Consider the following 21547-nt stretch of genomic DNA (forward strand, 5'->3'; position numbering starts at 1 on the left):
CGGTACCATACCACTTTAAAGTGCCATAGCTCCCCCCCCAATAATTCTGGGAACTGTAGTTCCTTAAGGGTGCTGAGAGCTCCTAGGAGCCTCCTATCCCCCTCCCAGAGATACAATGCTCAGAGTTCCTTGGCAAGAGGGATTGACTGTTAAACCACTCTGGGAATTGTAACTCTGTGAGCTGGGTAGGTAAGGTAAAGGGACCCCTGACCATTAGGTCCAGTCGTGTCCGACTCTGGGGTTGCGGTGCTCATCTCACGTTGCTGGCTGAGGGAGCCGGCGTACAGCTTCCGGGTCATGTGGCCAGCATGACAAAGCCACTTCTGGCGAACCAGAGCAGCGTACGGAAACGCCATTTACCTTCCCGCCAGAGCGGTACCTATTTATCTACTTGCACTTTGACATGCTTTTGAACTGCAAGGTGGGCAAGAGCTGGGACCAAGCATTGGGAGCTCACCCTGTGGCAGGGATTTGAACCGCCGACCTTCTGATCAGCAAGCCCTAGGCTCTGTGGTCCCTGTGAGCTGGGTAGAGACTGCCTAATAAGTTTCAGCCCCTCAATAAACTACACTTCCCAGTATTCTTTGGGGGAAGCCTTGGCTGTTTAAAGGGGCATGGTGCTGCTTGAAACGCATGGTGCAGCAGTGGCCTGAACGCTACAGCAGTGTTTTTTAAACTCCATCCCACTCCCCATGGACTACTTTAAAATTACTGAGGGTCTCAGGTGACCACTGTTTTCATTCTACAAATTGAAACACATAGACATGGGCATCTGTTGGGGTGTGGGGCAACACCCTAGGTGAACACAACCCGCAGATCCCCAGATTTATGAAAAAAGAAAAAGTTTGTAGAAACTGAGATACGTTCAGGTACAATTCTCCTTGTTTTGCTTTGTGAGAAGCCAGCCTAATTATTTATTTGCAGCGGGTGGTGCTGTGGTCTAAACCACACTAAACCACAGAGCCTAGGGCTTGGATCGGTGGTTCGAATCCCCGCAACGGGGTGAGCTCCCGTTGCTCGGTCCCAGCTCCTGCCAACCTAGCAGTTCGAAAGCACCGTCAAAGGGCAAGTAGATAAATAGGTACCGCTCCGGCGGGAAGGTAAACGGCGTTTCCGTGCGCTGCTCTGGTTTGCCAGAAGCGGCTTAGTCATGCTGGCCACATGACCCGGAAGCTGTACTTCCTTGGCCAGTAAAAGTGAGATGAGTGCCGCAACCCCAGAGTCGTTTGCGACTGGACCTAATGGTCAGGGGTCTCTTTACCTTTACTTTGTGCACTGCCCTGGTAAAAAAACAAAAAACAAGAAACCCTACAGATGCACATGCATAACTCACATAATAATAATAATAATAATAATAATAATAATAATAATAATTTATTTATACCCCACCACTCTGGGCGGCTTCCAACAGAATGTTAAAATACAATAATCTTTTAAACATTAAAAGCTTCCCTAAACAGGGCTGCTTTCAGATGTCTCCTAAAAGTCTGGTATCGGTAGTTGGTTTTCTCTTTGACATCTGGTGAGAGGGTGTTCCACAGGGCGGGTGCCACTACTGAGAAGGCCCTCTGCCTGGTTCCCTGTAACTTGGCTTCTCATAGTGAGGGAACCGTCAGAAGGCCCTCGGCACTGGACCTCAGTGTCCGGGCAGAACGATGGGGGTGGAGACGCTCCTTCAGGTATAACTGTAGTTTTGCCTTCCTAATGTGAGAGGTGTGCTTCTGGATTAAATATGAAGAAAAATAGCCTTTTGCTGCTTCTTCCATGTTTGAATTATTATCAAAACCAGGGCAGTATAATGCAAATCTTGGGCATCAGGCCAAGGCTGCCTTAGCCCATTCTGATAATCTGGCTCAGATCCAGACAGCTTTGCTGCCCATCAGAAAAAAAATAAATCAAGTGCATGGCCAGGTATAGACGTTCTCAATCGTCCAGCCTCCTTTCTGCAGACCACCTGGATGGAGCTCATGGACCGCAGGTGGAGAGCTGCAGCATGTTCTCCAAATAGAGCACATTGACCACTAGACTATTTCTTCCAAGGTGATATTGTGTACAGGTGACTCCCCACTTACATGGGGGTTACGTTCCCGGGTACGTGAACTTATGTATACGTGAAATTGTGTATAGTGGGAACATCATTGGGTTCAATGGCAGGTGAGATTGGGGGGGGGAACAATTTTTCCGTTTGCCCACTGTTTGTTTGTTTGTGTGTTTTGCCAAGCTCATGAAACTGAATGCGCACATGTTGAATGCCCATAAGTGGGGGGGGGGGGATGCCTGTACATTGGTCTGGTACCCAATAACAAAATACATATGTTCTCTGTCAGTTGTGAAGTAGCTCCATAGTTTTCAGATAACATTTTAGGTGACAGAAAGAAGGGAAAGGTTTTGGGTGGGTGAATGGGTACTAATTCAATGCACTTTGATGGGGGAAGCCATGTCTATAAACTGATACGGGCCAGATTTCGTGCTCTGGTACCTGAGCTTGAATACAAAATACGAATCCCAGTGTGAACCACAGTTTCAGAGAATCTCAGGGCGGGGAGAGTGCTGTTGAACCCACATTCAGCTTGCAGGCTTCCCCAAGGGAACTGGTTGGTCACTGTGAGACTGGGATGCTGGACTGGATGGGGCAGCATGACTCTGACCCAGCAGGGCTCTTCTAAGGGTCTTATTTCAGGTGGCTACATGTAGCATTTTGTGATTGTTAAAAACAAACCCAGCAGCATTTGGTAGCAAGGTTTGTAGGTGACATTCTGCAAAAATACTGTAAGAATTGGGCCTTTGGTGTTTAAACCAGGCCTGCGGAATCTGTGCCCCTCCAGGTGTTGCTGAATTCAACTCCCATCAGCTCCAGACAGCATAGCCAGTGTACTTGGAGGATGGGAGATGCAGTCTGGCCATGTCAGCCCTGGTTTAAACAATTAACCTGTTAGATTATTCAGTTAACCTTCTGATGGGCTAATAATGTATTCTAGAAAGATTGGCAACCAATTTCTTTTTTAATATTATTTTTAAAGAACATCTTTATAACATTGCAGGCGGCAAACTGCATTTTAAAAGAGGAATTCTCTGTCACACACAAAGACACACACACACACACACACACATTTTCAAAGATGTGTTTATATATCTGCTGAAAACAGAGCATATGCTTCTTGGTTCAGAAGTTTTTTTTAAAAAAAACTGGCATGTAAATTTAATTGATTGCTTAATCATACAAGTTGGGAGTCGATTAAACAATTTAAATTGCATTTAATTGGGCTGCAGCCCCAATAAGAATGTATTTGAAACAAAATACACACTGAAGAAGTGTGCATGCACACGAAAGCTCATACCAAGAACAAACACAGTTGGTCTCTAAGGTGCTACTGAAAAGAATTTTCTATTTTGTTTCGACTATGGCAGACCAACACGGCTACCCACCTGTAACAAGAATGTATTTGTAAAAATGGTTTAATTGCCCCACCCTCAGCCTAGTGGAGGGGACCTTGTTTTAGCTAATGTTCTCAAAGGTAATGGCTGTGGTGTGTTACAGGCCACAGACCTCACAAAGTTGCTTCCCTCCAAACCATTTGTTTGCAGTTCTGCAGCTGTGAACTTCTTTTCTCATGGTATCTGAAGCAAATGTACCAAATTTCATTTATGGTGGGGAAGTCTCACGATGCTTTGATGTGGTTTAAAGAAGATGGGTCTCTCCATCTAGTTTTATTTCATTTGTTTAAAAGCATTTCTCAATGGCTTAATATTTAAAAACCTCCCAAGTGGTATATGGAACATACAATTTAAAGAAACTTTAGCACAGCATCATAAAAACAGAGTTACAGTCCAAAAAGGATCTGCACTATACTGCATTCAGTGCAGGGTTTTTTTTAGCTGGAACTCACTGGAACTCAGGTCTGGCACCTCTCAACCAAACATACAAATGAAAAACTCCCTCGGAACAGCACAGCCAACAAACATCTAGGCCCATGTGCCTGGCTGCTAAGCATCACTTCCAGCCCTTCTGCTGTCCCCCTCTTGGTTAGTTGGCTTTCACGCGGACAGAATTAACCCATAAGTTGGGCACGGAGTGATCACTGCTGTTGCGCTTCCAATGACTGGAAAGGCTGCAAGCCTGAATGCATTTACCTACTTCCAAGTAAGTCCTATTAAGCTCAATAGATTCTGCCTCCTACATTGTGCGTGGGATTGCAGCCCGAATCTTTGACTAGCAGGATTACAGCCTAAAGCTCCCCTGCAACCCTTTTATCCAAGTTTTGAGGGACAGAATAGGGAGTAGAGAGACAGTCACACAGGTGTCCCTTCCGCTAAAACACCCCACTCAGAGCCTGTGGGGCTGTAGAGAAGCCGATGTCTCGCAGCCCAGGGCAGCTGCTTTGGGATCTGCAGCCTCACCATATAAAGTGGTACCTCCGGTTACATACACTTCAGGTTACAAACTCTGCTAACCCAGAAATAATGCTTCAGGTTAATAACTTTGCTTCAGGATAAGAACAGAAATTGTGCTCTGGCGGCGCAGCGGCAGCAGGAGGCCCCATTAGCTAAAGTGGTGCTTCAGGTTAAGAACAGTTTCAGGTTAAGAACAGACCTCCGGAACGAATTAAGTATTTAACCAGACATCCCAGCTTCCTCTTCCATTCTGAGAAATGCAGCTCCAAGCCGATTGCAGCCAGTGACTGTGCGGAAGTGAAAGTTGGGCCGTGAGTCACAGCAAAAGTAACCAGCCAGCAAGCCTTGCCTTTGGTTCAAAAGAGCAAGAGGTCTGAGACTTTGGCGCCATCACGTTCACTCCACCTGGCTTTCCCAGGGGCTTCAAATGTAAGGCGTTGATGTGACCCAGGTCTCCCAGTATACAGAGACATGGCATGGCAGTGGAGAACCTTTGGTGCACCCGAGGTTGCCGAACTGCACCTCCCATCAGTCGCAGCAAGCATGGCCAATGGCCAGGGATGATGGGAGTTGCAGTTCAGCAACATCTGGAGGGCCAAAGGTTCCTCGCACTTGTCCTAGCATAGCAGCAGCTGTATTCTCTAAGACACAGTCTCTGTTTTAGGGTGCTTCCAGGCAACCTGTCGATGCAGCAACGCCATCCTGATTTGTGTGCAAGGAAGGGCAGACGACGCTGGTTATTTAACGAACAACCCTTCTCATTTTTTGGTGGGGAGGTTCAATGATGTTCAGTGATCCTTTGCTCCCTGATGCATTTCCCCATTACTTTCTGTAGTATAAAAAGTCTAGTGTTTTGGGGAAGTGTGTCCATTGTGCAAGACCTCCCTATCAACTGTAAATGCACAAATTTAAATTGACCCATATGTGGTTAAATCCCACCCAAAGATACTTAACAGCCTGGAATTGCTCTTAGTTCCTGTTTTTGTCTTTGGAGAAGAAGTTGCGGGTGCATTTTAATTTTAATTTTAATTTTAAAAAAAGATCAAATCACATCAGCATGCCCCCGTGTGAACTAGAGATTGTCCAGAGTATTCAAGAATATAAGAGAGGCCCTGCTGGAACATAGGGCTGTCCTAGTCCACCGGTGTGGAACCTCAGGCCTGGGAGTTGAATGTGGTCCCCAGACATCTCATCTGGCCCTCATGATCCTCTCCAGGCCACACCCTCATTTATTTTATTTTTATTTTTTTGCATTATGTATGCCAGCATTTATTTATTTTATTATTATCAAATATTTTGTTGATTTACAAAAGTGTGTGCAATGTCTCTCTCGTATTCCCCCCCCCCATGTAACATTTTTACAAATCAGATTTGGTTGTTGAGACTTTAGGGAGAGAAAGGGGAAAGGAGGTGGGTGGGATGGGGTGACGATGTTTCTATTTTCCTTAATATATGTAGGGTTTGGTGTCAGCGTTGATTTGTGTAGGCTCTCTGCTGTTCGCTTGTGTTTCTTTGGCGATGGGAGAGGTAGGGATTGGCGCAGGGTGTGATTGTTCATTTGTGGTTGGCTGTGGTGATCTTTGGTTTTCCTGTGTGAGTGGGGTTGGTGGGTGTTTTGGATCAGGTTAGCCATATTGATTTGTATGCTGTCGGTAGATTTTTTGTCATTGTCTGTGTGTGTGATGAAGGGGAACCATACTCATTGACCCTGGTCTACGCTCTCTTTCTGTGCCTTGACCTGTGATGATGCCTTTTGCTTGCCTGGATGGAGGATGGAGAAGGGGTGGGGGCTAAAAAATAGCCAACTGTACGAAGGTAAGAAATGCATCTATTGCTCCATTCACCTCTTGTCTTTGGCCCGGCCCATCACTGGCATGTCATGGTGAAGGGGACAATTCCCTGTTGTGACAATGGTCCCCACAAGAGGGAATGCAGCCCTTGGGATGAAGGAAGTTTCTCAACCCTGGTGCAGGTCAACATCCTGTTTCCCACAGGGGCCGAATGAGTGCCTCCAGGAAGCCCACAGCTGCAGTGGCCAAGTATCCTATTTTACAGGGGACAGTCCTCTATTTGAAGGACTATCTGGTCTAAGGGCTCACCTCCCCAATACATCTAGAACAGTACTGTACCACTTTAAGCAGTTGTGGCTACTCCCAAAGAATCCTGGGAACTGTAGTTTTTTAAAAAAAGGATGCTGAGAGTTGTTAGGAGAACTGCCCATTCTCCCCACAGAGCTACTGCTGATTGACTGATTATTTAATTTCTATGCTGTTTAAAAAATTCCATATATTTATAAGCAGTGCACAAAAAAACGGAAGCAACAACAGCCGACTTTAAACAAAATATTACATTAATACAAAGTTACACACACACACACACACACACACACAAAATATCAATTTCCTATCTGACACGCCCCCCGGCCCCTTCTCCAGCTGTTCCCATAGTGGCTTAACAGTCAATCTCTCTTTTTAGGGAATGCTGATAACTGTAGCTCTCTTAAGGAGATAAGGGTCTCCTATAACTCTCAGCACACTTAACGCACTACAATTTGGGCAGCAGGACTGGTGTGTGTGTGTGTGTGTGTTTTAAATTTATAGTGCAGATTGAGGCCTAGTTAAATTTCACCTCAATCGCTATCAAGTGTTTACATTATCTTTCCAGGCAGTTGCCTACTGACTTCCAATCTAGGGTCCAGTTTACATTATTAAATCCCTGCATATCTCTATGAGGTAAGATACAAGCTGAAATGAGAAACTGAGCCAGCTCCTGTGGAGAAGGTGAATTTTACCTTAGCACGTTAGACCTCATGAGGGTATCCTGTTGCTGAAAGCTGGATCTCTTCTACAAATTGCCTTGTCTCTTTTTGGATTGCTGAGGCATTATCTCATATTTCAATTATTCTAGTCTTGCATTCATAGGAGGGAAGAGGGAGAGCCAGAGATTTATAAACTGCATTAATCAAAGAGGTCTCTAAACCTTGCATAGAATAAAATTTTAGATGAAGTACAGCTAAAAACTACAAAACTATTAAATACTACATAAAATAACTAAAATGGATAAACTAAGGCAGAACAAGAAGTGGCAATGACTGGGTAGTAGGAGTTTGATCACACACCCTGGCAGAGTGTGTGATCACAATCCTGATATTCCCACAAGGCGAGATAGTCTCAAAAGTGAATGTGTGATTGCTTGCCTTTAAATGCTTGGTGAGAGGGGTGGGGGAACTTGCTGGGACATCTTTGTTGCTTCCGTTCAGTTCTGAACTTCTTGCCATGCTCCTGGGTTCCTGAATCGTGACTTCTGAGCACTGTGTCTGCTGCTGATTCTGTCTGGTTATTTGCCTGAATAAGGATCTCTTCCTTCCTTCCAAGGAAGATCCTCCGTCTGTGTGCGTTGCAGGGGAGCCAGGGCAGTTGCTTGGATCAGAAAGCTGGTTTGAAACAAGCAAACATGGTTCAAAAGTAGCAACTATTTGAGATGGGTGGACGGACGGATAGCAAAATGGTGCACATAGAACATTTTGGAGGGTTATTGGGGGAATATTTTATGGTGCCCGCAAATTCCTCTTCTGTGCCAAAAATGTACACTTCCAAAAACCTGGCAAAAACATTCCCTGTTGATATTCAGCCTTATGACCCAGGAGTGACCATGGCTCAGAAATCTATTGGGTTAATCTTTTGTCTTTATTTGTTATTTGGGGAATTTTTAATATACACATGGGGATTTGATGTGGATTAAAGGTTTCATTCATTCATTCATTTGATTTATATACCACCCTTCATCCAAAGATCTCAGGGTGGTTCTTGATGGATTCACTGATGATGAGAAGGGTAACTCTTAGGTCAGGGGAGTGAGGTTCTAGATTGGATAAGGTCTAGGCTGCTTGTCCCGGACTACCTAGCAAGTTAGATTTATGCTATATGGTCATGTGGGGGCTGGCTGAGGGCAGGCTGAGGTTGGTGGGGCAGTGCCAGCCAACACTGCTCAGAACTTATGTCACCTTGTGAAAACACAGAAGGGTTTGTGGGAACCTGGGGGAAGGAGGGAAGCCATTACAGAGATATCCCAGGGCTTGGAAGAGACATCATCTTATGAAGCCATAATTCTGGCTGCAGGCTGGGTTAAGCATATTTGGTGACCATTCAGGGCAATCCCACTAATCATTTGCAAGTAAAGATATGTTAAACTTACTGAATGGCAACTGGTGTAGAATAAGGAAATTAAATCCCTCATTGAAGGTTTGAAATTTTTAAAAAGTGCCAGGTGAAGAAGATACGTTGCCTCCTGAGCTTTTTAAGGACCACGTGGAATGTTGGATACCCATCTCGGCAGGTTTATTTACTTTCATAAATAGCACGGCCCAAATCCCTTCTGGATGGAAGATGAGTACCATTGGCCCAATTTTCAAAAAAGGGGATAGAAATGATCCAAAGAACTATCACTCAGTTAGGCTACTAGACATTTCCTCCAAGGTTTATGTGTGACATCTCCTCCATATATTATCAGACTGGCTGCACACTAATAATATTTTTCATGAAGACCAAGCAGGGCTTAGAGGATACAGTACTATCGATCAATGCTTCACATTGATGCACATTATTAGGAAATATACCGAAAACATTAAGAACACTCCATATGCCGCCTTCATTGATCTCTGCTGCTTTTGATTCTATTAAGTGAAGCAGAGTGTGGGAGAGGCTACTTAATGCCAGCACTGGCCGCAGACTTCTGTTACTGATTTCAGAACTTTACAGTGACATGGAAATGAAGGTTTAGAGTAGATCTAAAAGGTTGTGTGTCCAAAGCTCTCAAATCGATTCGAGGACTGAAACAAGGCTGGATTTGGGCCCCCAGTCTTTTTAAGTTCCATATTAATGACTTGGTACCTTATTTAGCCCAAGTTTACTCCCTTTCTCCGGTAATTAGAAATTAAAAAATCCACATGTCTGTTGTACACAGATGACACAGTTCTTCTTCCTCTTTCTCACCTGGACCTTAAAAATCTTTTGGCTTCTTTCAGTTCCTATTGTAAACATGAAAGCCTCTCCAAAACCAATATCATGATTTTAGGTAAACACGGTACTAGATTTAAATGGAGTATGGGGATCATCATGATTTAGAGCAGGTCTGATCTTTTATATACCCTGGGATACTCTTTAGTGAATATCTTGCCTTGGAACTGGCATATTGAGGCAGTGAAAGCCAACAGATAGAAAGCCAATAGGAGCACTGATGAAATTTTACTATAATGAGGGTGGTTAGCTATTCAAACCTGCACTGAAAAATTACAGTAGCAAAATGATTCTTCAAATGTTGTATGGAGCTGAAATCTGGGGCCACGACCTGAACTCCATTAAAGGGTTGGAAATAGTGCAGAATCAGTTTATTAGGAGATTATTCTCCTTACCTACAGGAGTGTCAGCATCTCTTTTACACACTGAAGCCGGGTGGAAAACGTATAACGCCAGAGTGGCTTGCGCCAGTGGTTGCTGAGTGACAACAGTGCTGTAGTGGTACATAAAGTGCCCCCCCCTTTTTTTTGCTCTGGTGGCAAAAAAACGGTTAGGAAGAAGTAACTGAGTTACTGTATCCCTGGTGGTTTCCCTGTTATTGTCACCTTCCTAATTTATGGTTCCTGTTTTTATTTGCAGTTATTTTGAGTTATATTTTAAGCGGCTTGTGGTTGTATGGATTTACCATGGCTTTTGGCTAGTACAATGTTTTTTTTTTTTTTTAAAGTTATTATTCATTGCAGAGATAGATGATGGGGCAGCTCCAACAGGCAACAGAGCTACACCAGTTCCCACCTATTTCATTCTAGACCAGCACACACTAGCAGGAAACAGGCCGTGATATGAAAGTGAGGGCAATACACTTGTCGATGAAACCACAGTTAGTTATTTCTGTGTCATCGGATTAGACTTTGGCCAGCGTGGTTTCTGCTATGAAAAGCGCCACGTGGTCTGTGAGGTGGAAATTGAACTTTTGTATGGGGTTTATTTACTGCAATTTGAGCTTGCCTTTCTTCTGTGTAGCTGAAGGTACCGTGGGGTGGTTCTCTCACGCTTCCATTTTTATCTTGTGACAAAACAATCCTGTGAGGTAGGCCAGGCTGCCAGATGGTGAATGGCTCAAGGTCATCCAATCAGATTTCATGGCTGGTGGGGGCGGGAGGAAGGCAGCCTCAGTCCTAGCCCAACACACTTAACTGCTGCACCAGACTGGATTCACAATGTTGGAAAAGTCATGGTTTTCCTCAAGGGTGGGGCTGGTTCACTGCTTCCTGGTTGGGGTGAATAGACCGGTATGGTTCTTCTTTGTTTGGTGTTTCTCCGCAGCAGTTACAAAATGGAGAAGTTTGCTCAGCCGATTGTGAGTCAAGGAACTTTGATCGGGAAGGGTAGTCCAGTTCATCTTCCTCTTCCTGCTTTGCACACAGCCAACCGATGCCCTCCAGATGTTGCTGAGCTACAACTCCCGTCATGCCTGATGGGAGCTGGAGTCCAACAACAACAATGGCTTCAAGTTGCAAGAAAGGAGATACCGACTAAACATCAGGAAGGACCTTCTGGCAGTAACAGCTGTTTGACAGTAGAACCGGACCCCCTTGCGCGGTTGTGGATTCTCCTTTTTAAGCGGACGTTGGATGGCCATCCGTCATGCTGAGATTCCTGCATTGCAGGGGGTTGGACTAGATGACCCTTGGGGGTCCCCATCAACTCCACGATTCTATGATTTTATTAACATTTTGAGGGCACTGCATTGGCTACCCCTGATGTGGGCTGGTCCAGGAGGAGAAGTGTTCTTCTATGTGGCGCTATAGCTTGGCACTAAAGAAGGTCCCACATTCCTAAGAAGAGCCTGATGGACTGGCCCATCTTAGTCCAGCATCCTGTTCTCATAGTGGCCAACTGGGTGCCTGTGGGGAAACCGCAGACAGGATCTGAGCACAACTCTCCTCTTCTGCAGCATTCAGAAGCGTTACTGCCTCCAGCTGAGGAGTCACTGGCAGGCTTATCCTCCACAAATCTGTCTAATCCTCTTTTAAACCCATACAGGTTGGTGGCCATCACTGCCTCTTGTGGAAGTGAGCTCCATAATTTGACCACATGCAGCGCGAAGGACTTTCTTTTATTTGTCCCAAATCTTGCAACATCCAGCTTCCTTGGATGTTCATGAGTTCTAGTGTTTTGACAGAGGGAGAAAAGCTTGTCTCCGCTACTTGCTTGTTCCATGCCATGCATTATTTTATAAATTTCTGCAAGGTTGCCTCGTACTCACGTTGTCTCTAACCTGAAAAGTCCCAGATGCTGCAGCCTTTCCTCATAGGAGAGTCACTCCATTCAGCTCCCAGCATCTCCCCCTTCCCACGGTTGTAGCCAATGAACATTTACTCAGACCTATTGAAGTCCATGGTCCTGGCCCATCAACTTCAACGCATCTTTTCTGAGTAAATGTTAGTTTAGCACAAGCCTCTGCCAGTAGTTTATAAAGATTTGTCGTGATCTACAAGAATAACAAACTGCAGAGGAAATGGAGGAGGAGAACAGTAGCTGACATGAGGGCAAAAACTATAAAGGAAGGGGGGGAAACACACACCCCTGATGTCCTTTTGGGAGGCAGAAAACACTAGGAGGGAAAGAAATATGTAATAATTAAGTTATGGCTCAGATATTAGCAGCCCTTGGGGCCTGTGGAATAACTGGAAACCCAGATATTTGTTTTTGATCAGATAAGTAGGAAGAATAAGGAAAAAGACAAGCAAGGGGTGAGAAAGAGGGTGGTGGTGGTAGGTAAGAGCAATCTCTAACTCTCCATATCTCCAGAAAACAAATTTATACAGTACTTACATCTTATTTTAAAATAACAGTGCTATTTTTCTAGAAAAAAAGAGGTGCTGGAACTCACCATGAACACCTCCCTTGTTCTCTTATAATGACAATGGCACCCACCTGAGAGGTGCCGGAACTGAGTTCTGGTGCGTTCTGGCTGAAAAAGGCTTGAAAATAGATACCCCTTTCTGCAACAATGCATCTACAAAAGGAGTGAAGTAACCCAGGCCAAAGCCTGACCCTTCTCAGCTACACAGCCTCACTGGCTTGGCTTTGCATCCTCCTTGAGAGATTTTACCTGGATTGGAATGCATTCTTCAACTTAGTGCCTCTTGCTGACCTGGAATTGGAACAGAGAAGGGGAATGTGAGTCTGTGCAAAAACTAGCCTACTGTAACAAGCCCTCTGGACTCTCCCTGGCCACAATCCCTCTCCTCTCCTCTCCTCAGGCAACAGCCCTTCCTGGGTCTGCTCCACTGGAATATCTCCTTGAACCCTGATGGTACATTTTTGCTTGGAGGACAGACAGGTGTGTGTGTGTGTGTGTGTGTGTGTGTGTGTGTGTGTGTGTGGAAACTAGCTTAGTGTACAATGATAAATTCCACCCCCCCTCTCTGTTTTGCTCTTTCCAATTTTTTCTCTGGTCCTTCCCACCCCTGGCACGTGGCCCCTGGAATGTTGCCCAGAAGGGAATGGGGGCCTCGGTCTGAAAGGGTTTGCCACCCCTGACTTAGAATAACCAGTTTGCCACCAGAGGCACAGGACAGCATGTCAAACGACAGACAGGCGTGTCAGTCTCCGTCAGAACCACTCTTTGTTACTGCTCAGTGAAGGGTTAAAGAGCTGTGGTGGGCTTGGCTGGTCCTTGCTGCCCTGGAGGTCTCTATCTTCCTTCTCACCCCCACCCCTTGCCCTTTGGGCCTCTTTGAAGGGCGCCCAACGCCCTTGAGCCACGACACGTCCAATTCAGTCCATCGTTCCTTGCTCCCATTGTGTTAAGGCACCCACCATGGAAAACAATTTCACAGACCAGCCGTCAGGAGAGAAAGATCGGGGGTGACAATTGCCTGGCCGGCAGCTGGGCCTAGTGGCGAAACAGAGAGCGGTGCAAACTCGGCAGAGGGCCCAGAGCAGGGAGTCTGGTGCTGCTGCTGCTGCTGCTTGTTTAGTGGGGGTAGAGATGAAGGGAAGGTGCGTTGACTTCGCTCCAGCTATTGAGAGCTGGCAGTGTGTGGAATCAGCAGCCCTCAAGATTGCACGGTCACATGTTTGGGCATAGACATGAGAAAACCGGTGAGCAAACAATTTAAGGTGCCTAAATGCCTGGCGTGCTCTGGTCCATGGGGTCACGAAGAGTCGGACACGACTGAATGACTGAACAACAACAACAACAACAACAAATGCAAAATAACATAACTGGGCATAACAAGCCTCTCTGTGAGAAAAGCAACCTAAGAGATGTCTCAGACCCTCCAAGTGCCCCTATTTTCCAGGGACAGTCCCAGATTTACAGAAGCCGTCCCAGTTTCTGATTTGATCCCAGAATGTCCCTATTTTCATTGGAGAAATGTTGAAGGGTATGGAACAGGACAACCCTGTTTTCATTGGAGAAATCTTGGAGGGTATGAGATCTTAAATAAGAAAAATAACATAAGAACAAGCCTGCTGGATCAGGCCAATGACCCATCTAGCCCAGCATTGTGTTTTTACAGGAGCCAACCAGATGGGGAGCCCACAAGCGGGCGGTATGTGATTGAATCCCATTTTGAAACAGCAACCATCTGGAAGTGCCTTTCGTCTCACCTCCCTGAAAATTTGCAACCCAATCAGGATGGGTTCTCAATAAACAAGCCACCCAGAAATGGCTGAGAACGCTTATGCTGTAGAACAAGCTCCATTGAAGCTTGTGTGGTCAACTCTTCAGTTTCTTTGCTGGAATCCCGAGACCCATTGGCTGGAGTCAGGTGCAAAAAGAGGAAGGATAGGGAAAACATACACTTAGACTTAAGAAAGAGGGTGCCCTTGAGCACCAGGGCTGAGCTTGCAATCCTGCCACAGACAAAAATCCACTCCTGGTTTTCCAACCATTTTATTTTTGTTTTATTTTTTCAGCAGCTTAATTTAGAAAGCACTGGGTGGGTGGGGGAGTCATTTTGTTGTTGCAGTTGAACAACTGGGAGTTGCAAAGCCTTGCCAATTTACGGCAAATCGCCCAGAAATGTACTAATAGACCCCAATCCACCTCCTGCCTTGCCCTGCAAGTTATATGACTCCCTTAGCTAAATGCAGAGCCACAGGGAAGCAGGATGGAATTGGAAGGATCCAGGGAGTGGGTGAGGGGGTGTCATGGGCCCCACAATGCTGTCAGGATCAGGGCTGGCCTGGCAAGCCCCAAGGTGGCAGCAGCAGCAGCAGCAGGAAGAAGAAGAAGAAGAAGAAGGAACAGAGAGGAGGGGCCTGACTGATGGGAAGCGGGATTTGAAGGCAGCACGTGTGACTTCAGAAGGGAGCTCCCCCCCCCCAACTTCCTGGCAAAGTGGAGAGTCTCAGTGGAGGCTGGGGAGGGCAGTAGGCAGTGCAGGGAGGCAGGCAACTCAGAAGGTGGCAGCAGCTGCTGCTAAGCCTGTACTGTTGCTTCCCTGAATAAATCTCTCTTCCTTACTTACACATGAACAGCATCTCTCTGCATGCGTTGTGCGCGAGATGAGACAGTGGGTAACACAGGGAACCCTTGAATAGAGCAATCATAGAACTGTCAAGTTGGAAGGGACCCTGAGGATCATCTAGTCCAAACCCCTGCAATGCAGGAATATGCAGCTGTCCCATACGGGGATTGAACCTGCAACCTTGGCGTTATCAGCACCATGCTCTAACCAACTGAGCTATCTAGGCCGTCAGCCTTCCTGTATCCTAAGAACAGTAAGGAAGTATAACAAATAAGTGGCTTGGCCCCATTAACCCTCCTGGGATTTGAGCGCAAGGCTGTGTCTTAACCCTGGCATATTCCGCAGCCAGAGACAGAACCTGGTTACCTCCCAGACTGTCAGGGCAGTATAAAAGGAACACATGCTGTTCTCCCTCCGAGTGAGCCTTGTGTCCAACCCAGATCTGGTCCTGAGGGCTGGGGCACACTTCTTGTTGTTGTGTGTACATTTATACCCTGCCTTTTCCCCTGACAGGGACTCAAGGCTGCTTACAGATAAAAATCAGAATAGCTAAAAACATAGAACAGATTTAGTGGATGCACTGGGGGAGGGGGAGAAATGGGAGAGTCCTGTTGCACAAGCAGAAATCCTTGTGCTCATGGAACATGTTATCAGCACAAGTTTGGATACAACCTCCAGTATTTTGCAGGAGGAATTTAAGTGAATACCAGAACTTTAGGGTTGTGCCTTTAGAGTGGATTAAAAGACACTGTTGCCCTAGCACATTGAACATACTTTTTTAAAAAAAGGACTTTTTGGAATTTGGAAAGTGACAGGGAAATGAATTGGAAAGTGTGGAATTAATTAACAACAGGAAGACTTATATGCATCCTGCAAGCAATTCAGGATGAATGCAGAACAAATGCTTATTATTAGTATTTACTTATTTAGAGCATTTGTACCCCACTCTAACTAAAAAGGCTCACGGAGCGGCTTACATACAGTCAATTAAACCAAGCTGGTCTCTGCCCACAGGCTCTCAAGTTAAAAACAAAACAAAACAAAACATGACACAGAAGGGGAAAGGGACAAGAAGGGAAAAGGAAAATGAAGATCAAACTCAGGCACCAATTCTTAAACGTTTGTCCTTATAATGACCAGATTGCAAGGTTCTATGACCTCACAAACAAATCAGAACGAATGCTCCATAAAGGCCAGGTATAATCTATCTTCTGTGTAAACTTTGCAAAAGACAATCAAATGCTCAGTAAATGCAACACATACTAGCCTTCACAATGTCCATTAGAGGGAGGGGACCGTCTTCTGGGTCACCTGTGTTGTGAGTCTTGACATAAGGATTCCCACCTGTCTGCAAGGACACTGTGATGGATGCACCCCGGTGTGCTAAGTGCTTGTCCCTTGGTGGGAATATGACAGTGTAGGGCATGAGATTTAGTATCTCTGGGTAGTAACCAAGCATCTTTCTGTTTGTCTTCCCGCTGTCCTTTCTTAGGCACGTGTTCCCGTCCAGCAGCAGACATGACACAGCAGCACTGACCTGACGGGACAGCCTGGTAAGTGGGCAGGTGGTAGGGGAGAAATTTGAGTCAGTTCGCATCCTAAAGGCAAACTTAGCCTAATTTGCAGTTTCCGAAACAATGAAATTTATGACTGGAGAAAATGGTCTGCGCATGTGTGGCTTTGTCATTGTATTGTCTGCCAGAAACCATAAAATGCCTGTTTTGTGCTGCAATGACGTTATGGAGATCCTGCGAGACAAAATTACTTTTAAAAATATTTATAATATTTTTTACCGGTCCTTTATCGAAAAACAGGGTCATCACCAGAGGGGGGCTAGCTTGGTTATTTGCTTGGGCTACAAGGCCAGTAAAGGGGCCACTACCCTAACATTTGTACCATTTCAACCTTGCACAGAATATCCAAGAATCTCAGTTGCTGCATAGATGAAAACTCATTTTGCTTGTCCTGCCTCTCCCAGGTTAGGGGTCCACTGAGGGCTCCCCAAATCCTGGAGCCAGCCCTGATCAAAATACTGTATTCCAGGGTAGAGATGCAAAAAGACATCAATTTCTGTTCTGCCCTGTATTTGTTGCATGGAACTCTGTTTCCATTCCACTGCAGCTCATTTTCCAACAAAAAAACTAAGTCACTCGTCTCGCTGTCCACCAGCGAAAGTACTGACTTACATAATTAATTACATAAATTACATTGCCATTATAGTATTCCTCCGCGTTCATTTCAGCGCAACGGTCCGACAATGCAAACAGGGGAAGAAAACGCAATCAATTACATATTGTTTGCGGACTGAAAGCAACGAGAGCAAATGCCAATCCTGTTTTGCTGGATTGATTTCTGTTCTGGACATGGGATGAATAAGCGAATGCCAGCAATGTCTGCTTCCGTTTTCATCAGAATCCCCCAATATCCCTTTTCCAGGGTGGGGTGGGAGGGTCAATAAATGGCACTCCACAATAAATGCAATTTCAAAACCCACAAATAAGCAACAAGACAAATATATTTTAAAAATGCTGAAATGTGCCCCAGTTATTGGCTGTATGAGAAATATCCCCCCAGACAACAGCCGAGGTTCCTCAGTGTGGGTCTGAGAGAAGAAACCCCTGGCAATGTTATTGTCTCTGCATGTTTATATATATCTTACCTCCCCCCACCCCACCCAGCGCCAACCAATCCTCACTTGCTTCCCACTGTCCTACTAACCCAGGGCTGTCGGTGGCAGGTGTCTCTAATGTCTCTGTCACTCCGAATTAAGAGATGCTCCCTCCCACCCCAACCCCCTCCTGGGTGCCTTGCCTGCATTCCTTCACTACCGTACTTGCAGAGCCAGACTCTGCCTAAGGGCCCATCGAGATGCAGCTTTGCACTCACTTTCCTTCCACGAAGATGGGAAGAGCTTGCTTTCTGAAGGTGGCATGGGGTGGGGGGTACATGTGGATTTTGTTTTGCCTTCCCTAGACAAATTAAAATCCCTCTTCCAGCCCATACAGGGACTGATTTGTTTATTTTATATATTTCAGGCGTGTGTGTATATAAATCTCTATCTCTATGTATTGATTGTGTGTGTGCGTGTGTTTTCAATCATTAAATGCAAATAACCAAGACTAAATTCATCTGTCTATAAATATACAAATGCATGTATAAACATTAAATACACATAGTAAGTAAGTAAGTAAATTGTAAGTTGTTTTTAATATTGTGTTTTCATGTTGTAACCTCACCCAAGACCTTGGGTAATCAATAATAATAATGTGCAAAATCTTTTTTTAAATTTATTTCTGACAACCCAAAAGTACAGTTGTTGTTGTTCAGTCGTTCAGTCGTGTCCGACTCTTCGTGACCCCATGGACCAGAGCACGCCAGGCACGCCTATCCTTCACTGCCTCTCGCAGTTTGGCCAAACTCATGTTAGTAAAGTACAGTAGCAGGGTATTACATTGTACCACATACAAAAACAAAAAAGGAATACTGACACAGCAGTCGAAATCAAAACACCCATATTTCCCAAGCTGGCGTAGATGGTGAACGCGAGGCATCTAAGTCCAAAGCAGAGGAAATAAAATTCCCCCAGCTGACATGGAATTGTTCTGGGCCTCCACTTCTCTAGAGACACACAAATGTATGTGTTATTTCTTCCGCAATAACCGCAAATTCTTAAACTACAAGGACAAACGTATATTTTTTCAAACTTTTCCATTGCCGGGCTGCTGAAATCCCTGCTGCAGCAAAGGTTCTTTAGAGTGACAAGCTCTCATGTTAAATATGCATATTGTGCAAACTCATTCAACATTATTCAATATAAGATAACCTGATCGTTTCCTTTAATTTGTAAAACAACCAGGGCTCTAAACAGAATTTCCTTAAGCTAACTATATTTCGTTATCTAACCGGAGTTCCGATATATTTAAAACTGTATCTCCCCCAATAACCAATATGGATTTATCACCTCCTGTGCCCTTTCTTTCCAATATATAAACAAGCTCCACTTTTCTACAAATCTCACTGCCAGCCTTCTGTAATCCTTATTATATTTGCAAGTTTGGCCTTCTGAGCTACATTTAGAATTTAGTCTCACTTTTCTATTTCTGCATGGTCAGATTTCTTCTGTGCTTGACACAGAGATATTCGGGCTGCCGTAAGGTGTGGCCTCCACTGATTTACTGTATATACTGCTTAATATCCACAATTTCTAAGCGGTGTGAGATACAGTGGTGCCTTGGTTTACAACCATAATCCGTTCCGGACGTCTGTTTGTAAACCAAAACAGGTTGTAACCCAAGGCACGCTTTTGCCAATGGGGCTTCCCCAAAAAATTTGTAATCCCCCCCAAAAAAGGGTTGCAATCCAAAAAAAGTTTACAAACCAGGACACGTACTTCCAGGTTTCATGTGTTTGTAATCCAAAATGTATGCAAACCAGACTGTTTGCAAACCAAGGTACCACTGTAAAATGTTTTGGGTTTTTTAATAAAAAAAATATACATAGAATAAGAACAATTAAAATTCATCCTAGAAACAGAAAACTACATTAAAATGCTGTCAATTTCAAAGTCAGGGTACAGGGACAGTTACAGTTGATTTGGAGGTCTCACGCAAGAAACTTGTTTCCCCAAAATATTGGAATTTTTGCAGTAGGGAAAATGATGGAGAAATGTACTAGAAAGTGAGATAACACTTGCTTTTCATATAATGCATGGGTGTAGCCAGGATTTTTGTTAGGCGGGGGGGAGGCCTTTTGTGGGGGGGGGGCAGAACCTCAGTTAGCAATGTATTTTTATTGATTGGGGGGCAAGCTTGGCTACGCCTGTGATGCAATACCATCTAACCTCCCCGCAATCTGTTCAGAATTAATGCTGATTAACCAACCAATGCCTTCTTACCAACCTGCACACAGATTGGAATGAATAAACTCAATAAACTGGTCAATGGGCTTAGAGCAGCATAACTTTGGCACCTTATTTCGTGGAACACTGAACCAGGATATGGTTTCCTTGCTTTTGTTCTGAACATCTTCTTCCATCTTCTGGGTGCGCACCCTCCCTCTCCCTCTCTGACTGTATCTGTACTCCAGATGGCTGAGAGAGATCAGAAGGCGCTCAGTTTTATGTCTCCCGGATTGCAGGGAATATCACCCAGCTGGCAAGATGTTCTGCTTCCTCTGTGCTGCGCACCTCCTCCAAAAATGCAGGCCGTAGTTCTTCTCTCCAATATGTTAACACAAGTCAATGAATCCTCCCTGAAATTCCGGCATCCAAAGCAATTGCTTAGTTTGTCACTGGAAGTCGATTCCGGGAAATCGGATGCAACGCAGCTTGCTGAGAGGGGTTTTAATAGGGTTTAGACAGATAAAGTAAGAGACGTCCAGATTCCTAGACAATACCTGCGCCCCTTTATGTCTGTGCCGACTTCTCTTTAGCCTCCTCACACTTTCTCCGGGCCTTGAGCACTTAGCCCAGCATCCTGTTCTCGCCTGTGGGAAGTCCATAAGCAGGGCCTGACTGAGCACAACTGCCTTCTCCCCTCCTGGGATTTCCATAAAATGAATTTCAGAGGTGACCATTCAAAGAGATTGCTCATTGTCTGGCAAAGAGATTGCTCATTGTCTGTTAACACCCAGTCCCCAAAATAACCCCCCCACACACACACACTTCTGGCAGTCCTAATGTGAATACTATTTGCTTGGAACCACCGGGGGGGGGGGGGCTCCTGTGCTTGAATCCTGCTTATGGGTTTTCCACAAGCATCTGGTTGGTCACTGGCCTGATCCAGCAGGCTCTTAATGGGCCCTCTCTAGCAATTGTCTTACTGAGAGTAAACCGCTGAAAATGACTGAGAGGTCCATTAATTTCAGGGGGGTCTATGCTGAGTCAAACTTAGCTGCATACAACCCAGTAACTCCAGTTCCAGCAGGGCCATTCTGAACTGTTCCAAGTGTTCTCCATGAACTCCTGGCCCTATGGAGCATACCATGTCTCTGAAAGCTTCCCTTCGGCTGATGTCCCAGACACGTTGCCATGCAACCGGCATGTAGCAGAAAGGAAGAATTGTGGTTGGGGGAGGAGGGGGAGAGAATCACCGCTTGACAGTCCTTGAGAAAAATAAAGCCAGCAAGCTACCTTTCTTCCTCCGCTGCCTCCAGCTTCAAGTTATGTTATACCATCTCCACACTCACCCACCCACCTGTACGGCTTTGTATGTCTTGCACAGACGGATCTCGAGAGCCTACCTTTCCTGATGGGCGACGGAGTAAAGCTGCAACCGTTTATGATCATGTCATGTCCTCCTGGCTTATAGTCAGGGGTCCTTACAGACCCTCCTGGGTGTTAAGACCAGCACAGGAGGCTTTTCTTGGTAGTTCCTCCATCCTCAGAGGCTCAGGAGGGTGGCGGCCTCAAGAGAGGACAGCTCCTATGTTGTGGAACTCCATTCCAACAGAGGTTGCATCAGGCACCTCCATTATGTACAAAACTTTCCATTGTATGCTGAAGATGCAGTTCTTTAGGCCTGGACTTTCATATTCCCTCCCCCCCCCCCACATTACCTTCCACATTCTCTTGACCGTATTTTGTTTTAAACAGATTTTAAAAGTGTCTTTCAAATTGGTAAAACACACCCACAGGGAGTATAGCTCAGTCTGGAG

The 21547-nt window shown here is 45.3% G+C and overlaps 1 protein-coding gene across 3 annotated transcripts in view; it reads left to right on the top strand.

The window, feature by feature from the left end:
* Positions 1-21547, top strand: part of FGR (FGR proto-oncogene, Src family tyrosine kinase) — a 52982-nt gene that overhangs the window by 19719 nt on the left and 11716 nt on the right. For all 3 annotated transcript variants that reach the window (XM_033157888.1, XM_033157887.1, XM_033157889.1), the window contains exon 2: positions 16386-16446. The gene's annotated coding sequence lies outside the window, so the exon portion shown is untranslated. The remainder of the gene's footprint in view (positions 1-16385; positions 16447-21547) is intronic.

This window comes from Lacerta agilis, chromosome 8, assembly GCF_009819535.1.
Source record: "Lacerta agilis isolate rLacAgi1 chromosome 8, rLacAgi1.pri, whole genome shotgun sequence".
Lineage (NCBI taxonomy): Eukaryota > Metazoa > Chordata > Lepidosauria > Squamata > Lacertidae > Lacerta > Lacerta agilis.